The sequence below is a fragment of the Balaenoptera physalus genome (assembly GCF_965194825.1).
Source record: "Balaenoptera physalus genome assembly, chromosome: 7".
Lineage (NCBI taxonomy): Eukaryota > Metazoa > Chordata > Mammalia > Artiodactyla > Balaenopteridae > Balaenoptera > Balaenoptera physalus.
The window spans coordinates 117,324,967-117,343,913 of record NC_138886.1 but is presented as its reverse complement, the minus strand read 5'-3'; the positions used below and the strand labels follow the sequence as shown (position 1 = coordinate 117,343,913).

The 18,947-nt window shown below is 41.7% G+C and overlaps 1 long non-coding RNA gene across 12 annotated transcripts in view; it reads left to right on the top strand.

The window, feature by feature from the left end:
* LOC309664097 overlaps nt 1-18,947 on the top strand; it is a 153,404-nt gene that overhangs the window by 49,686 nt on the left and 84,771 nt on the right. Inside the window, exon 3 of one of the 12 annotated variants that reach the window (XR_014265596.1) lies at nt 10,551-10,878. The exons of the other annotated variants lie outside the window; for them this stretch is intronic. This is a non-coding gene — a long non-coding RNA (uncharacterized lncRNA). The remainder of the gene's footprint in view (nt 1-10,550; nt 10,879-18,947) is intronic. 12 annotated transcript variants of the gene reach the window in all.

The window sequence follows — 18,947 nt, the reverse complement described above, 5'->3', positions numbered from 1 at the left end:
CCAAGAATGTTTGTTTCTAGTATTAAAAGTTGTGTAGCCTGGGAAGATTATTCATTCTTCCAGAACTCTAGAATGCTAGCTATTCAGTCAAATGCCATTGATTGACTGTTTGCATTAAATGAAGTCAGCATTTTCCCAGGGGGTCCTGGGAGAGTGGAGAAAGAGTTTGGCTCAGAGAAAAGGGTGTTAATTTGGAGCCAGATGCTTCTGGGGACACAGGTACTCTCTGGAACGCTAACTGACAGTGTGAAACTGGACAGGTAACATCTCCTCCTTAACTCTTTGTCCTTCCTGATAAATGAAGATGATGCTGATGGCCTCAATAGGGCCGTTGTAGAGAGGAAACAAAATGCAACACTGGCTTACGTTGATTGGGTGCTTACTATCCTCCACGCACTACGAGAAACATTTTATATGCTTTATGCAATTTAATCTTCCCAACAATTTTATGAAGTTGCTTTTATCTTCATTTTCACTTTATAGGTGGGGAAACTGAGGCATAGAAGTCAAGAAATTTGCTCAGGGTCATGAAAGAAAAATGATAGAGCCAGTATGTGAACACAGGCTCTGTGACTCTATAGCCCGTGCTCTTGAACCATCAGTCAGATTGAGGCAGTGCACCAGGGGGTCTTAGCTTAGTGTGGTTGCTTAGTTGCTGCCGCTGATGGGAGAGGATCCTGGTCCTTCCTTGGATTGGTTACCATGGCACAACTTGCACTGAAGCTGCTCCTATTCCTGAGACATGTATTGTTATCTTATTTCCCTCCGTGTTAAATGTTATTCTGTAATGTTCCTACTTGTTTTCCTCTCCTCCCCTTCCAGATAACTTCCTGGGTTCTTGTGATTCTGTAATTCTAGGGGAGAAAGGATGACAAGAATCTTGATGTGAGTTTCAGAAGAAAACTAATTTTGCATCACGTACATAAAGTTGCTTCCTAGGAGCTCTGGGAGAAATTGCGTCTCCCCAGACACCTGGTTTTCTATCAGAATTAGATCCAATGTCTTGGAAGTATTATCTTAGCAAGGTAGACCCCATTTATTCAACACACCACAAAAACGCTGGAGATGTAATAGCTTTCTTTTTTAGTTAGCGCACTTCCCGTGGACAATTATACAATCTAAGTAGGCATTATATTATTTTCTACTTTACATTCAAAGGAAGTTCAGAATTTTTCCTCTTTTGGAATGTTTTCCTTTTCTCCTGAGAGAGCTGGGTATTCATGAATGTGTTTAGTGTACTTAAATCCAAGAAAACCACATATAAAAACGTAAATTTCTTTTTCTTATCATCAAACTTCCTCTCTTTTTTGTTCTTTCTTAGTGCTGTTAATCAGCAAAATGGCCAATGTTGGGTTTTTTTAAAATAAATTTATTAATTTAATTTATTTATTTTTGGCTGCGTTGGGTCTTCGTGGCTGCATGAAGCTTTTCTCTAGTTGCAAGCGAGCAGGAGCTACTCTTCCTTGCGGTGCGTGGGCTTCTCGTTGTGCTGGCTTCTCTTTGTTGCGGAGCACGGGCTCTAGGCATGCGGGCTCAGTAGTTGCAGCGCATGGGCTCAGTAGTTGTGGCTCGCAGGCTCTAGGGTGCAGGCTCAGTAGTTGTGGCGCACGGGCTTAGTTGCTCCGCGGCATGCGGAATCTTCCCAGACCAGGGATCGAACCCGTGTCCCCTGCATTGGCAGGCGGATTCCTAACCACTGCGCCACCAGGGAAGCCCCCTCAACGTTGGTTTTAAAAGCATCTTCTTATCCAGATTTTGGGAGGTTTGGAAAGATATGTGCCTGTTGAATTAGAGCTTTTTTTCCCTTCTGGGAGGAAGGACATGTGCAAGGCCTTAGCTTTTCTGTAGTGGCTCGTACGCCCAGTCTGGACTCCACGGGGAGGCCAGGGAACGGGATTCGGCCCTAGAGATAGCTTGTCAGTCATCATGAGGGGTGAGCTAGGGCATCACCTAAGTTGTCCCTTTGGGTCACATGGAAGAAACAATTTACTGGCATTGATGAGTGTGATTAACAATGAGATAGGATATACTGCCCCCTCCACCCCCTGCCGGCTATGGATGTTTATATTTAAAAATATAACAGTTATCTTTTTTCTTGAATGATTAAAATGAAGCTCTGGGGAGGAAAAGGTGGTTTGGAAAACGTCTTAGTGGACTTTTCTATTTCTATGCTCTGTTCTAAGGCTTAATTCCTCAGTTCCCTGTCTTATCCTCACTGTTCACTCAAGTAGTGATCTGAGTAATTTTATGTTCACTAAAGCTCAGATTTCCAGCCACATTGATTTAAAAAATCAAATAAATCTTTGTTTTCAACCGAGTAACTAAATGGATGAATTTTCAGCTCCATACTCTCAGAGCCTAAGTATCTGATAGGCATCCTCGGGGCTTTGAAATTAGGCCCCCTTTGCCTATTTCTTTTTCCAAATGTACTTTTCTTTCATTTCCAAACATCACCTTTTAAACCCAAGGCAATCATGGTGCCTCGCTACCTTCCGAAGCTTTTTGGTCTTCAAGTTGGAAAGTAGATTAATTTTAGGAGAGGGGTCCCAACACCACTTTACTCATAGATGAGCTCTTTATTTGTCAGGAGCAGTGTTTTCTCAGTAGGTAGAGTAGGTCTTCCCCGTTGGAAACACGGCACGAAGAATCCTTCGCCGAGGTTCTGGAAAGGCTGGGGTGGGGTTTCCTGAGCTACCCTTCCCTCAGCATCTTTGCCCACTCTCCCTTCTCCTCCTCAGAAGCAGGGTGCAGCGAAGGACTGCAGAACTGGTTTCCCTGGCGCCTGGTGGAACCCTAATTCCTTCCTGTCAGCACATCTCTAGGCCACTCTCAGAGTTAGGATAAGCACTGGATAAGCAGTTGAACTTCTGGGTAGTTTTCCAAATGAAATTCAACCTCTAGACCTTTTGGGGTTTACTGAGTCTTCCTTACTACCCTAAGATGAGTTTGGAATGAATTTTCACTTAATGGATTCTATTTGTGGGTAGGAGAGGCAATGATTGCGTTGCTCAGAGTCTCGAGTGTAACTTCAAATAAGGGAAAAAAACCCAGCAGGAATGTGAGAAGAGCTGAGATCCCAGGGAAGGTGTGCTTGAGGAGGTGCGGGGAGATTCTGATCACCTGTTGAATGGAGATACTGTATCTCACGTGACAGAGGTCACCTCCTGACAGGAGAGTTGTGTTTGAGTGGGATTTAAAAAATAATATAGCTGATGAAGAAATATGAAAGACATTGCTTTGCAATATGGCGAAGTGACTATGGAATGTTCAGGATGAATGACTGAGTACTGATGAGCTGGGAGAAAGGCAATAAAACATTAAAAGTAAAATCTGTAGGAATAGCGCCCTGAGTAAGTGGGACTATGCCTCCTGCTGGCTTGTTGCAAGGAATTTTCTTTGGGGAAAATCCCATTGAATTATGTGACTTGTGAATCTGGTTCTAGGTCTGTAAATGTAATTAGAATCGAAAGAGAACTATTTTAAAATACCAAGATATCTTTAAAAATTATCATTTTTTAGCGCACTATTGACAACTCATTAACATAGGCCATTACATTGCAGTTTGTCCAGGTTACTGCTTTTGTACAGGGGGCTAGAATGAGGGTGAAACCACTGTGTGCCCATGGCGCGGCCCCATTTCACACCACATGCTTCTTTTGGCAAATGATCAGGCCCCAGATATGTGTGCAAACAGCCCCTGTCTCCGTTGATTTATTTTGGTAATGTAAATAATGGAGAGAAAAACATTAAAATTTGGCAATAATAGTCCTTTGGACTAAGTCTGTTCTTTGAAGATGTCACTTGTTTCCCATAACAGAAAAATGTTATCACCAATACCTCCTTCAACAACAAACCATTATACAGGAATGGACCTTATACAATCAGTGGAGTTACCAAGAGGTGTAAGATTGAATCTTATCCTCAGGAAGGTTATGGTCTAGTCAGGAGGACAAGACAGGTAGATCATATGATGATGTTAGATACGGTAGCAGAAGCTAAGGGCCAGATGTGCGATACTGATCCGTAGTGCTCCAGGAAGACCAGGTGGGATTGAGGGTAGACAGGTGGATAAACAATGGGACTTGAACCAAGGCTGGAATGGATGGCGGACCTGTCAGAGAGGTGAGGTGGAGGATTTAGGGAGTGGGGTAGATTTTATTTCTCTTTGCAATCATTAACCTCATTTCTTCCCTGAAATAGGATTTTACAGTTCTGCTAGTTGCAGTGTGATTTGTAATGTCTACTTGCAGGGGAAGTATAATTTCTTGGCCCCTTTAGGCTGGGCTTGCCTTAGTGACTTGCTTTGGCCAATGAAATAGGAGTGAATCCTGACATATGCCCCATCAGAGCCGCAGCTTTAGATGGAACTGCATATTTCCCTCTGTCCTCTTCTGGGAGCACAGTGTGTCCCAGAGAGTGGTAGCTTCTTGGGTGTGGGTTCCAGAACGAAGTGACACATAGTTGGATCCTGGAGCAGGGGCTGAAGCTCACTAAAAACCTACATGTCATGTGAATGAGAAATAAATATTTGTTGTTGTAATCCATTGGGAGTTTGGGGACTGTTTGTTACTGCAGCACGGCTGACCAGTATAGGGAAGGAATTCAACTGGAGCAACCATGTGGGGAAAGAAAGCTCCATGTGTGAGGGGCCGTGAAAAAATCTCATTTGGTCTAGTCCAGGGATTTGTGTAGGAGCAAAATTTCAAAAAAGAGGTGGGCCATACTATGGAAGCCTTGAATAGCAGATTAAGAACATTGACCTTCTTCTACAGGCTGTGGAAAAGCCCTGAAGATTCGGAGTTCAGGGGCACAGGAAGAAAGGGAGAATTTTAGGAATATTTGTCCAACAGCAGTGTCAGGATGAAATGGAAAGTGGGAAAGAAACCAGTTAGAAGCAGCATGTTCTCAAGCATGTGCTTTAAAAATGTTTCAAAGAAAAAACAATCATTTCTTTGGAAGAGGGTGGAGTTGATATCTCCACGTATGAGAGTGCAAAGAGAAAAATCGAACGGGCGAAACAACTTTAAGGTAAAAGCAATTGATGTGACAAGGATAACACAAATGTTTTCCTTGGCCAGGGAAACAGAGCCACCTGCCATGACTTGTGGATGTCCTTCTTTGTCCCTTCTCTTTGTTCATATATTCTGACTTACATGCAGCCTGTTCCTTTGTCTGCAGATCCATAACTGTCGTTCAGCTCACTGCGGTGTGTATCCTGCAAAGTCAGGGAGTACAGGAGAAGTAGCTAAGACACAGAAAACTCATAGACTTCTTGTAATCTGCCATCGTTATGTGTAAATCTATACAACTTCAGCATGAGGGACCTTGACCACACACAGGAACTGGGATGCAGGTTGACAGTAAGGGTGGCTATCTGTTACTCAACAGAAATATGATGTTTACCTGCTCTTGAGTTTGCTCTGTAATTCACCTGCTTTGGGTCCATCCATGAGTATCTTTCATATCTGAGCAGGACAATTTTTTAAAAATTGAAGTATAGTTAATTTACAATGTTGTGTTAGTTTCAAGTGTACAGCAAAGTGCTTCATTTATACATATATATACATTCTTTTTCAAATTCTTTTCCATTATAGTTTATTACAAGATATTGAATATAGTTCCCTGTGCTATACAGTAGGTTCTCGTTGTTTACTTGTGTTATATATAGTGGTGTGTATCTGTTAATCCCAAACTCCTAATTTGTCCCCCTGCCACTTTCCCCTTTGATAACCATAAGTTTGTTTTCTATGTCTGTGAGTTTGTTTCTGTTTTGTAAATAAGTTCATTTGTACTATTTTTTAGATTCCACATATAAGTGATATCACATGATATTTGTCTTTCTCTTTCTGACTTACTTCACTTAGTATGATCATCTCTAGGTGCATCCATGTTGCTGAAAATGGCATTATTTCGTTCTTTTTTATGGCTGAGTAACATTCCATTGTGTATATATATCTGTATCTATATCTATATCTATCTATCTGTCTTACATCTTCTTTATCCATTCATCTGTCGATGGGTGTTTAGGTTGTTTCCATATCTTGGCTACTGTAAATAGTGCTGCTATGAACATAGGGGTGCATGTATCTTTTCGAATTATAGTTTTGTCTGGATATATGCCCAGGAGTGGGATTGCTGGAACATATGGTAGCTCCACTTTTAGTTTTTTAAGGAACCTCCATGCTGTTCTCCATAGTGGCTGCACCAATTTACATTCCCACCAACAGTGTAGGAGGGTTCCCTTTTCTCCACACCCTCTTCATCATTTGTTATTTGTAGACTTTTTAATCATGGCCATTCTGACTGGTGTGAGGTGATACCTCATTGTAGTTTTGATTTACACTTTTCTAATAATTAGTGATGTTGAGCATCTTTTCATGTGCCTGTAGGCCATCTGTAGGTATGACAATTTTAAAAAATGGATTCAATGAGCTGTCTTGTATTGTCCCAGGTGATGTGTCCTTGGATTGATGGGTTTATTGAGGGCAGATGCAGAGACTCTTGGTGAACAGCACAGAGCCGAGAAGGCCTTCTAAACTTTACAGTCCTCACCTGAATCCAGAAGTGAATCTGTTCCATTTCTAATGCCGCAACTGGGTTTTCTTAATTGCACGGAGGTGTTTTCCTTACCCTGATCACAGTGTTTGCCTCAAATCTCATAAAGTCCAGCGTGTTCTTGCTGCTCTGAAAGTCTCCTGCTTTGTGAACTATGAGATTTAGTGCATTGGGACTATCTGTGCACATTGCATTCACTTAAAAAGGGAAAATCTTCTCAAACAGCTCCAGCTATAGAAATTCAATCTAGTTTATATAGGAGGAAATGAGAAAACTTGCATTGTAGGTGTGGAGTCTTACAATTGTTCTGACTGGTAAAAGCATGCTTTGGGGGATGGTTGGAAGAGCATGGAATTGCTGCAGCCAAAATTATTTTTGTGAGCACATTTCCAAACACACGATCATGTTTTGATAAGAAAAATCTCTTTCTCCGAAAGTTCTCAGGGCCCACTTGTCAGCCCCTCACTCCCAATTCTGGAACCTGTGTCAGGCTGTTCTGTGGCTCGGTTCTTGGTGATATGTTTTCTATTTGAGTCAACTTGATGAGAGAAAAATTACTAAAAAGTGGGAATGAGCTGTGAGGTGAATAGGGTTTTTCTATCAAAGTGGAGGTATTTTTAAAAGCATTTATTATTTCAAACTAAAACATTTATAGAAAGCCATGAGTGTGAAGTGTATGGTTACCACTTGTGGATTGCCGTATTGAAAAATTCAAGCTCCTAGGAAATATTTACCGAGGCTCCGGCCAGCAAAAAGTTCGATCATGGGAATAATTTGGTCCAGAAGCCATGTCAGTTTAAAACAATCGTTTACTAACATGCTAGTAGCAGGCAATTAACTTTCATAAACGTTGCCATGATTGAGACATAATTTGGGGTCTTAGATGGAAACAGTTCTGTCATTAACGGAACAGAATTGAAATGCCGAATGTCTGTGTCTTACACATGATGTGTATGTCAGAAGTGAGAAAATCACTCCTCCATTTTCCATATTTTATGGGCTCTGATGTAATACGGTTATTTTTTTCTGTGTTGAAAATGATGAATATGGTTTTTGGCACGTTTGTTCCATAGTAAAAAACTATTTAGTTTAGAAGCTAAAAAAGTCTGGCTTTGACTGTGGATTAAAGAGATGTTGTAGAGCTAAATTCACTGTCTTAGGGAAGATCGGTTTTGTGTGGCATCTCTGGAAATTTGTTTGGAACTTAGAAAATTCTCTTGTCATGGGAATGCTGGAGATCTGAGGGAAATGTGTTTAATCACGTTGGGTGAGAACGTCCCTTTTTGTGTGAGTTCTTAGTAAGCTCACAGTGTTTCTTCTCACTCAATTATGCATCATGGAGTTCATTCTGCAACAATGTATATGGGTGTTGTGGGATAAAAAGCCAGCTGCAAACTGTATTTATGGTATATGATTTTACATACACATAAAATTTTATGCATGTGCACGTGGGTGCTTGTGTATAAAAAGAAAGATGACTTGAAGGTTGTTAATACTGAACCCTGGGCGGTGGGTGTTGGGTGATTATTGTTTTCTTTGTACACTTTTTAGAGTGCTCCATTTTCTTTTGTTATTATGAAACGTGCCATACATTTGAGGGAGGACATATGTCCAGTTTAAAGCAGTGTAATGGATAGCCACTGCCTGGCTGAGAAACAGAATATTGCTTCATCTTAGAAGCCAAGACTTCCTTCTGTCCCCGCCTCTTTCATGGAGGTCATTGCTTGCCTGAATCTTGTGCTAATCATTTCTTTGTTTTTCTGTATGGTTTAGCCACCTATGAATGCCTCCTGAAGCCAAAAATTGGTTTTATTTTTGATTGTTTTGAACTTCAAATAAATGAAATCATACTGGGTATATTCTTCTGGGACTTTCCTTTTTTTTAGCTCTACGTTTTTGAGATTCATTCATGTTGATGTGTGCAGTTAATTATTCCTTTGTGAGTGGAAAATATCATTTCCTCACCAAAACATCAAGGAAGTTATAGTTATTTTGAATAGGAAAACCTCATATTTATTTTTAAGAAATACATGTGCTGGAGGAATGCGGAAATAACTGTGTTTTGTTTTGTTTTTTTTTTTGCCTGGGAGATTTGATACCAGGATATCATCAGATACATACTTTTTTTTTTTCTTTTCTGTCTTTTTTTTTTTTTTGGCTGCTCCGTGCAGCATGTGGGATCGTAGTTTCCTGACCAGGGATCGAACCTGTGCCCCCTGCAGTGGAAGCTCGGAGTCCTAACCACTGGACCACCAGGGAAGTTCTGAAATAACCATGAGTTTGTGAAATGAAAACATTTTTTTCCAGTTCTTGTATGTCCACATGTTGACGCTGTTGATAGCTGCCTACAGAATGTGATTTGGGGGATCGCTGGCTGTACACCAGAGCAGAGAAATACCTGCCTTTCTTGCCCTTGCTGGACAGCCACTGTGTCTGAGATTCAGCCATTAGCTATTCTTTCCTTGGGATTTTAGGCACTAGCTCCCCAAAGGAAAACTGTGTCATTTACAATCCAACATGAATTAGTTTAGCCAGTGATCAGCTTTAGTATTGATACTTGGAAAGCAATGAGCAGGTCTTGGGAGGCGGAGGAAAGGGACAGTTCTAGACCTTGAGATGTTTGGGGACGGGCTTCAGTGGGACAGTTAAATGAAGAGCTCTGGGGCTCCCGAAGACAGAGGACAGGGTGAGGAGGCAACACCAGGTGTGGAGACACAGAGAGAGGAGGTAGGTAAAATTTTGCCCCCTTTATACATTTGCCCATTGTCGTGACAGGCACTTTCTGACGACTGGTTTCTGAGCGAGGCATCCTCAATTCCAAGCATAACTAAGACTCAGCCCCTGCTGTTAGAGGACCCTCAGTCTAACAGAGGAATCGGATACTCTAACAATCTTTGTACCGTGTTCTAGAAGGCTACTGAGAGAGCAAAGGGACAAGGACTGACCGCCGAGGGGCTTCCGTGACGGGGCCGTGCCTATGCGGAGACTTGAAAGAAGGATGGGTCTGCGGGACAAGGAAGGGAGGCCGTTCCATCCGCGGGAAGGACGTTTACCGAGGCACCGGGACATGAGAGCGCGGACTCCAGGGAACAGCTGATACTCATGGCCTGCGTGTGGGATCCGTCCTACATCACCTAGCGATGGCCCTAAAATCCGACCATGTCACCCTCCTATTTGAAATCGGCCCACGCCTCTCCAGACTGGCACGTGGCATCTTTACTCTTGGCCTCAGCCCACTCCCCCCTACCATGCTTTTCACTTTATTTTCCTTAAATGACCCTCTGCCTCATACTTTTCTCATGTATAAAAATAGAGAGCTGCATCAGGCCCCCTTAACTCAATTTTCTGCCTTTTTCTACAGCGAGCCTGACAACGACCACAAGCACCTGCTAACTGGGGGATGAGTATTTCATCTCCGAAACAGATTTCTCTTTACTATTGCAGTTGAATTATACAGTTCCAGAAACATCCAGGTTCCTATGAATGTGGATGGACTATCCCTGAAAGTCCAAATGCAGAAGTCTATGAGAACAGAACACCAATCAATCACTTGTCAAATCTTTGAATAGTTATTGTGATCAGGATACCGTATGACCATTATGCCATGTTATTAATCTACTGGAAAATAATTTGATCTTGCTTGTATAGTGAACCTATAATATACATATTTGTTTATATTTATCTTAAATTTTATAATTCTTTCATAAGTGTTTAGAAACCAACTATTCAAGGACCATATACAAGGTATGGTTTTATTATCCTTTGCTGCTTTTTCTTCTGTTTGGATAAAGTATAAATATGGTGCAAGAACCATATCTTACCAAAGCAAACATATGTATCATAGTTAAAAAAAATGTTAAATTTGGGAACCATCAACCATAAATAAGAAAGCATCGAAACTGTAAGAAGCAAATAGATCTGTTGTCTAGAAATGAATAGAACATGCTGTGCAACTCAAATTTGATTTAGCCAATAATTACTGGCCCCTCTTCTAGGCATCGTGGAGGACACTGTCACAATGGTGGTGATCATGATCGTTCCACGAAGCAATGCCTCTGCCCTTGGCAGCTCTAGGGTAGCACGACTCTATCAAGTCTACTGAAGAGTCAGAGAATGGAGAACTTCCCACCCCTTTCCTTACCGCCAACCTCCAAAAGCAAGCTTTCTATCATTTGACTCTGCTGAAGAGGAAATCCACGTAAAGCTCATCAGCCCTGTAATTAATCCAGAGCAGGTGGTGAAGAAGTGAAGCGGTGATGGACCCAGGCAGATTGAATTACAAATGCTGGAGTCTGCACTTCACTCCAGAAACTGATAGTGAATGTAAGAGGCCTTTTCCTCGCATGCTCAGGCTGAATGTTATCAGCACAGAATTTCTGATAGTGCAGAGAAAAACCCTACGAGATACTGCATGTGGCTCTCAGACCCGCTCCCTTCGCCATCCCTAAAGCCCCTCTCGGATCCCTCACTAAACGAAGGCTGCTGAATTGCACCAAGATTGTTGTTTTAGACCATCTCCCTGTTTCTTTCCAGGTCCCCTCTAGGATGTATTTATTCTGGGAAATATACAGGAATATCTCTACTGCTAGCATCTCGGTCCAAGCCACCACGTAGTTCACCTGGTTGCTGCAATTTTCTCCTAACTGGTTTTCCCACTTCTGTCCTTGACTCTCTTTCAGTCTGTTCTCAGCACAGTGGCCACAATGACCCATGAAAAGGTCATTCCTCTGCTAAAACCCCGTAAGGCAGTCTGCCTCCTCTCCTTCCCGCCCTGCCCCATCGTCTCTCTCACTGAGTCTCCCTCCACCCTCCTTTCTCACTATACGTTCCCTGCACTGGCCTCCTTGCTGTTTCTCCAACAGATCGGGGACCCTGTCACCTCAGGGCGTTTGTACTTGCTGTTCCCTCTGCCTGGACCACTCTTCTTCCTGTATCTGGCTTATTCCCTCACTGTCTTCAGGTCTGGACTCCAGTATTACATTCTCTATGAGGATTTCCCTGGCTGTTTTCTGTGAAATTGTAGCTCCCAGACGCTGTATTTCCTACTCTCCTTCCCTACTTCGTTTTTTTCTAGGTACTTATCATCATCTCATACATCATACATTTCGCATTTTCACTTTGTCTTTCTTCTGTCTCCTCCAACTGGAATGTAAGGTCTGTTTTCACGTGACTGTGTTCCCAGTGCCCGAACGGTGCTGGCACAGAGTAAGCACTTGATGTACATATTTGTGGAGAAAATGAATGAACGGGTGTGTGAAAACACGGGCATACTCCTACCTTATATTGCTTTTATGAGAACACTCGAGTTCCAATCCAAATTTTAGTTAGAGCGACACTTAGTTCTCATTAAGTAAAAACATTTGCCCGTGGTGTTTCCTTTCTAGGTGCCAGTGTTTGAATTTTGTCTTTTCCAAGCTTAAAAGGATAACAGATTGAGTGCAAGTTTAATGATTTCTGACTGTCACTTGTAGAAAGGAGCCCCTTGAGTTAGAAAGTGAAAAACCTTCATGCTTTCCAGAAATATTCTCTTTGAGGAAAGGCCTCAGAAATAGCTTTTAAATATACCTTTGTGGGATCTACACATCCAAAGAGCAAAGAAATCTTTCAGCAGCAAGACTTATCATGAGATTAGGGCTACTTTTACATTTGAGGTGGGTGGTCACCTCAATGAGACCTCAATTGGTCTAAGCCTGTTCTTCATCTTTCTTTTTTAAAAAATTAATTAATTAATTATTTTATTTATTTTTGGCTGTGTTGGGTCTTCGTTTCCGTGCGAGGGCTTTCTCTAGTCGCGGCAAGTGGGGGCCACTCTTCATCGTGGTGCGTGGGCCTCTCACTATCGCGGCCTCTCTTGTTGCGGAGCACAGGCTCCAGACGCGCAGGCTCAGCAGTTGTGGCTCACGGGCCCAGTTGCTCCGCGGCACGTGGGATCTTCCCAGACCAGGGCACGAACCCGTGTCCCCTGCATTGGCAGGGAGATTCTCAACCCCTGTTCTTCATCTTGATCTTCAGATATCTGAGAGAACATCTGGGTCAGGTCTATGTTGCTTATGCATTTCCTTTTCCTTCCTTGACTTAATCAGAGAGTAAGAACAGCATCTTCTCTGCAGAAGGAAGATGGGGAGTCAACTGATCTGTCAGATACCTGTTTTTATAACATTTTATTGGAACACAGCCACATCCTTTTGGTTACGTGTTGTCTATGAATATTGTCTACACCTGCATTCATGCTACGATAGCAGAACTGAGTACTTGTAACAGTGGCTGTATGGCTTGTGAAGCTTAACTTATTTCCTTCTGGCCCTGGATAGAAAATGTGTGGATCCCTGACATCAGACTACAAGCAGTTCACGTTGGGGAGGCCAGCCAAAGGCAGTTAGCCACGTGGAAGAGGAGAAAGCAGAGGTTTGATGATCCACAGAGTGGCCACAGTCTTTAATTAATTAATAGGCAATGACATATTTTCTCAGTTTGTACAATTGCTTGGTCCCGTTACATTATTTGTCAATATAAATTTTCTAAGCAGAACCATTTATTCTCATTGACATACTGAAATTCAGAACTATTTCGTTTTAATTTTGGATTGGTTTTCAAGTAACGGTGACTTCTGCCACTAATTTGCAGTTCCTTTGCAGCTTTTCAGATCAAGTGCTATTGTATTATTAATTTTATTTAATTTATTTATTTGGCTGCGTTGAGTCTTCGTTGTTGCACGCGGGCTTTCTCTAGTTGCGGCGAGCAGGGGCTACGCTTCGTTGCGGTGCGTGGGCTTCTCACTGTGGTGGCGTCTCTTGTTGTGGAGCACAGGCTCCAGGCGTGCGGGCTTCAGTAGTTGCAGCACGTGGACTCAGTAGTTGTGGCTCACGGGCTCTAGAGCGCAGGCTCAGTAGTTGTGGCACAGGGGCTTAGTTGCTCTGCAGCATGTGGGATCTTCCCGGACCAGGGCCCGAACCTGCGTCCCCTGCATTGGCAGGCGGATTCTTAACCACTGCGCCACCAGGGAAGCCCCAAGTGCTATTGTAGAATAAGCACCACTGCATTTTTATAACACACATTACACTATAATTTACCTGTTTTTTATATGTATCTCTTAATACATGATTGAAATTTGTTGCAGTGACTAGTTTTGACGAAATCATATCTCTTTAAACATAACTACTTCACAGTGGAAAAATAGGTAGCATCAATGTTGTAGTTAATTTGGTCATCCAGTCAGGTTTTATGAAAACAACTTGCTTCTTGGATTTTCTTAAAACACAGCACCTATACCTTTAATGTGTCTTATTTGTAGAATATCAAGATAGACTATATTGAAATGTCTATTGAAATGTGTGATAAATAATCAAAATTAAGTACCGTGTTGAACGTTTGAGAAACTTTCAGAATGTGTTATCTGCATTTGGGAATCTCCAGGAAGGCTCTACTTAGATTTGTCATCTGTTTAAATTAGTGAAGTTGGTATAATAGAGACAAAGTGACAAACCCAGCCTTCCAATATTTATTGGGAAATACAAGGCCACGTCACATTTTTAGTATTCAATGCAACTTTAGTGGTCTGAAAAAATTAGGTCTCTGTAAGCGTAACACAGTCAGATTTATGTAGGCACCTTGGAAAACAGAGGAGGCTTCTGCCTATAACATAGGCTTAACTGTATAGCCATTAAATCACAAATAGAGACTGTATCTGGCACTGCATTGTTGCAGTACATTTTATCCTTAAATCATCAAGTATTAATAACAAAATTTACCACTTGTGGAGTCTCACGTGTGCCAGGCCGGTTCTGTGTGCTTTCTGGGTATCCTGTCATGTGTGCTTTACAAGATCCTTCCAGCTCTATTTTGCTGATGAGGAAACTGAGGCTTAGAGAGTTTAAGTAACATGTCAGGAACACAGAGAGGAAGTAATGGCACCCGGTTTTGGCTTATCCAGTCTATGGGATTGGATCCTCTGCAGTGTACTACTACCCTCAGTAGGTGTAATCTTAGCTTATTGATTATGGGAAAAACCTTAAATGGATTCTCTCTTCACATCTGTTTTTATGTCTTGTACAAAATGGTTAAAAACAGAGTTCTTTCCTACCTTCTATCACATCCCGCACCCTCAACCCTGCATCCCTTATATTTGCATACTCCATTACATTTTAGAGATCATTCTAAGTAAAATTAAAAAATGATTTTTTCAAAGCATTACAGTCAACCTTCTCTTCTTTATCCTTTTCCTAGGTTCTTAAATATGATGTAAATCTCACCTATCATTCCTGCCTCCAAAGGTGCTTTCTCATTTAAAAAAAAAAAAAAAAGAGAAACACAGAAATTCCAGTGTTATGGCAGACAGCTGGACTTTGTTGAGATGACTTAGGTCTGGAAGGTGTTCGTCCTACTGGACATTTCTGGAAACAAAGATTTTAGCTTGATTTATGGTGCTGAAATAATTATTGTTAATTTACGGACTCCACATACTTCCATTGGAAGAACAACATTTGGAAAGCATCTTCCAATCGTCCAGGCACCGTTCCTTGCCCTGAATTACTTCCATTTAATTAAACCAGGTGGTACTTTGTGTCAACAAATTTTAGATAATGCCTGTAAAGGGACTTGAAGGTGAAAAGTACAATTTAGCAGGACACGTTACTGATGTGATGCCATCAGCCCGGATAATGACAAGTAATTGAGAAGCCCCTTCTCTGTACACTTTTATGTACAAACAATCGTTGATGTCTAGATGTCTACGGCATCTAGACATGGTCTGGAGGGCACGCTGTCCCTCCACAATCATGGGAAACTTTGGGGAAGAACTGAGGTTGTTTCACGCTGACCTCCTTTTTCCCTCTCCTGGCTCCTGGACTGTTTGCGGAATGAGTAGAAAATTATTTTGCAGCATCTAGAAGTCAAAGTGTGCAGTCACGTTGCCCTCTCAGGGCACATCTGACTGAATTTCCACTTCTTCCTTTGGAAGAATATGGAGCAAAGGAGGTGAAATTTTTCACAAGCAGTTAATAGATTCAGCAAAGCTTGCATAATGATTTCAATCATTAATAAACGATTATTGACTAGTTCATAGTCTACCCCGTTCCAGAAAAGATTTGAGGTGATGCACATGAATGTGTAAAGTAAGGTTAAAAGTATGCACGGATACGAAGTCCAGACAGAGGAAATATAACATGGAGATCAAGGCTGGGGAGAATTAGAGCAGAACAACTCAGGCCAAAGTGAATAAAGCCGAGTTGTGCTTGGCTCTGAACTTCCTGTGACTGACTTGGAAAGGGAATCATGACTAGTAAGGTCTAAATTTAATTCACCGAGAAGAAACTAGACAAACATTTCGGTGCCCTTTTCCCCATTATTTTGAGCAGTAAAAGTCACAGAGGGTCAAAACTTTTGTAAGTCCCATCTTGTCCTGGTAGTCATTTTTAGGGAAGTGAATTGAGTCTTTCCTGCCACAGATAACGTAACTAAATGGGTTATTCCATTCCGTTAAATGGAACCTGGAAAAAAATTCCTCTCACAATGTAGTCAGTTTAGATCTGGGCTGGAATGAATGCACTTCTAGGATCTGGCTGGTTCACTCTTAGTTCAGTTATAAGGGCCAACTCCAGTGATAGTGTTTAGAGCTCCAGGGAGCCAGGCTCACATCTTTTTCTCTTTCCTCCTGAGTATTCCTGTTCCGAGGACCGTGGCTGCTGTCTCAGACCTCCCTGTTAGGAATTGTGAAGGGTCTGATGTTTTCCCCTACTGGCAAGCAGACAAGTGAGCCTGACTTAGTTCATGACTCACGACAACAGCAGCAGCCAAAGTATCCCGAGCTCCAGTTCCCACCCGGCCACATAAAGAGGGCTACGGATGCCCGCGCAGTTCACGGGCTGCATTACAGGAGAGGAACCCTGGGCTTAAGGAGCCCGGCTATTTCAATATTTTATCGTGGGCAGTAAGCATGCTGCTCCTTCGCCCCAGAGAAAGACATTTATCTCCGTCTTCCAAGGTTGTTAGTTATGCAAACACCCTCAGTTTGGAACAGTGGCAATTAGCGCCTCTGCTTCTAAGAAACGCAGAAATGTGACAGACCTGCTGTCTCGCAACAGTGCTGTCACTCCTTTATATCTACTCAAGTACTATCCGTCCCTGAAAATGAAAATTTTCACAGCTACTTTTTTTTTTTTCCAGCCTTCTTGGTGCCTATATTTTATTTTTTAGAATTTTTATTGGAGTAGAGTTGATTTACAATATTGTGTTACTTTCTGCTGTACAGCAGAGTGAATCAGTTATACATACACATCTATCCACTCTTTTTTAGATTCTTTTCCCACATAGGCCAGTACAGAGTATTGACTAGAGTTCCCTGTGCTGTACAGTAGGTCCTTATATTAGTGATCTATTTTATATATAGCAGTGTGTGTATGTCAATCCCAATCTCCCAACTTATCCCTCCCCCCCCCTTATCCCCTGGTAACCATAAGTTTGTTTTCTACATCTGTGACTCTATTTCTGTTTTGTAGATAAGTTCATTTGTACCCTTGCATTTTAGAGAAATCTTATCTCTCTCTGGATTTTCATTGTAACCTCTACCAAGATTTTGTTATTAGTCTTCTAATATATACTTCCCTGTTTCTAATGGTTTCATATGAGTCAACATTTTTTTCTCAAGGAGGGTCTAGGGTATTTGAGGGCAGAAACCACTTTTGGAGCTTATTTGTACTACTATAGCACTCAATATTGTAGATGGTGTATATATATATATATATATATATATATATATGAAATATGTGAAAGGGCCATATATATATGGCCCTTTCATATATATGAAAGGGCCACAGTTGGAAAGATTGTCCATGGTAACAAAATGAAAAATAATTGCCCATTCTTTCCAATTTGTCATGCTACAATGAGCAAAGAAACAGAATTCCTAACTAAGAATCTGAAAGTTTTTATGATTTCATAGCTGTAGCATGCCAAGATTCTACAGCCAAATCTTGGCTTGGCTTTACTGGAGTTTAATCGTGGTGTGTTGGTGTCTCGTGTTGATTTATCTCTGATTAAACATAAGGGGTGGAAGGGACTCTCATGAGACAAGGGTGGCTCTACTTTTATCCAGAAGCTTTTTTGCCTAAATAGGGCCAGCAGTGTGAAGAAGAGAGGTGGCGGCATGGTGGAAGGCAAAATTGTGGGTGAGCACAATCGATGTCGATATGAATTAATCAAGCAACAAGTCCATGTTTGCTGAAAATTAGCTAGGTATCTGCACTGGGTGAGTCTTGTCAACCTGGCTTCTGGTACAGAAGCAGAGAATGAGACCAGCATGTGTACTTGAAATAAGTCAGGAACCTAAGTAAATATTTTTCCTTTTTCTCTGCATATCTATAAAAAAGCAAAATATGTTTAAAAATGGAATTAGAAGGCCCATCTATAGAACATGATTTTATAGATGCGTGAGAGGCACTTTAGCCTAGTGGGCATCATAGGCTTTGGGGCTTGGTTAAAATCCAGACTGCACCACTTAAGCACTGAGTCAGGTTAAATTACATGAGTTTGCAGAGTTATCAGTAAATGTGGAAAATAAAGCCCACTTCTTGGAACATTTGAGAATTAAATGACATAATGGGTGTCAAGCACCCAGTGGATGTACATCTGGTACATACAGTTGGGCCCCAAAAGGGTAATTTTCATTATTATTAAACAATTGAGTCATAAGGAAGATTCGAGGCTGGAAAAGTGGGGAGGTGATTGAAGAAGAATTAAAAAGAGCAGAGTTGGCCGAGGGATGAATCGGCAGAGAACAGCAGATGTTTAGGGCAATGAAACAATTCTGTATGTACTATAATGGTGGATACATGTCATTGTACGTTTATCCAAACCCGTAGAATGTATAATACAAGGCCAAGAGTGGACCCTAATGTAAACGATGGACTCTGGGTGGTTATGATGTGTGTTGTAGGTTCATCAGTGGTAACAAATGTAGCCCTCGGGTGGGGGATGATGATGGGGGAGGCTGTGTGTGGCAGGGGGGAGGGGGTTAGATGGAAAATCTCTGTACCTTCCACTCAATTTTGCTGTGCACCTAAAAGTGCTCTAAAAAATAAAATCTGTTAAAAAAAAACAGCCCTTAGACGTGTCCCCCAAGTAGGGAGTGACCCAAGGGATATGGGACGATTTTAACTATGAACCAGGTTACCCACCAGGACTCAGAAATGGAGGAAAAAAGATGACTACCCTTCAGTGGATTGTCCCGATTACTGATGGATTAAATGAAGAATCTCAATGTTCAGGGCCACGAAGAAAAAGCATTAAATTTTGTAACCCTATCAATCTTTGTAAATTTTCCACGCTAAAAGTGGACAACTTACATATAGAGGCTTTGCCTGAGTTTCAAGTTGACTTTTTGTATTTTTTACTTGCTT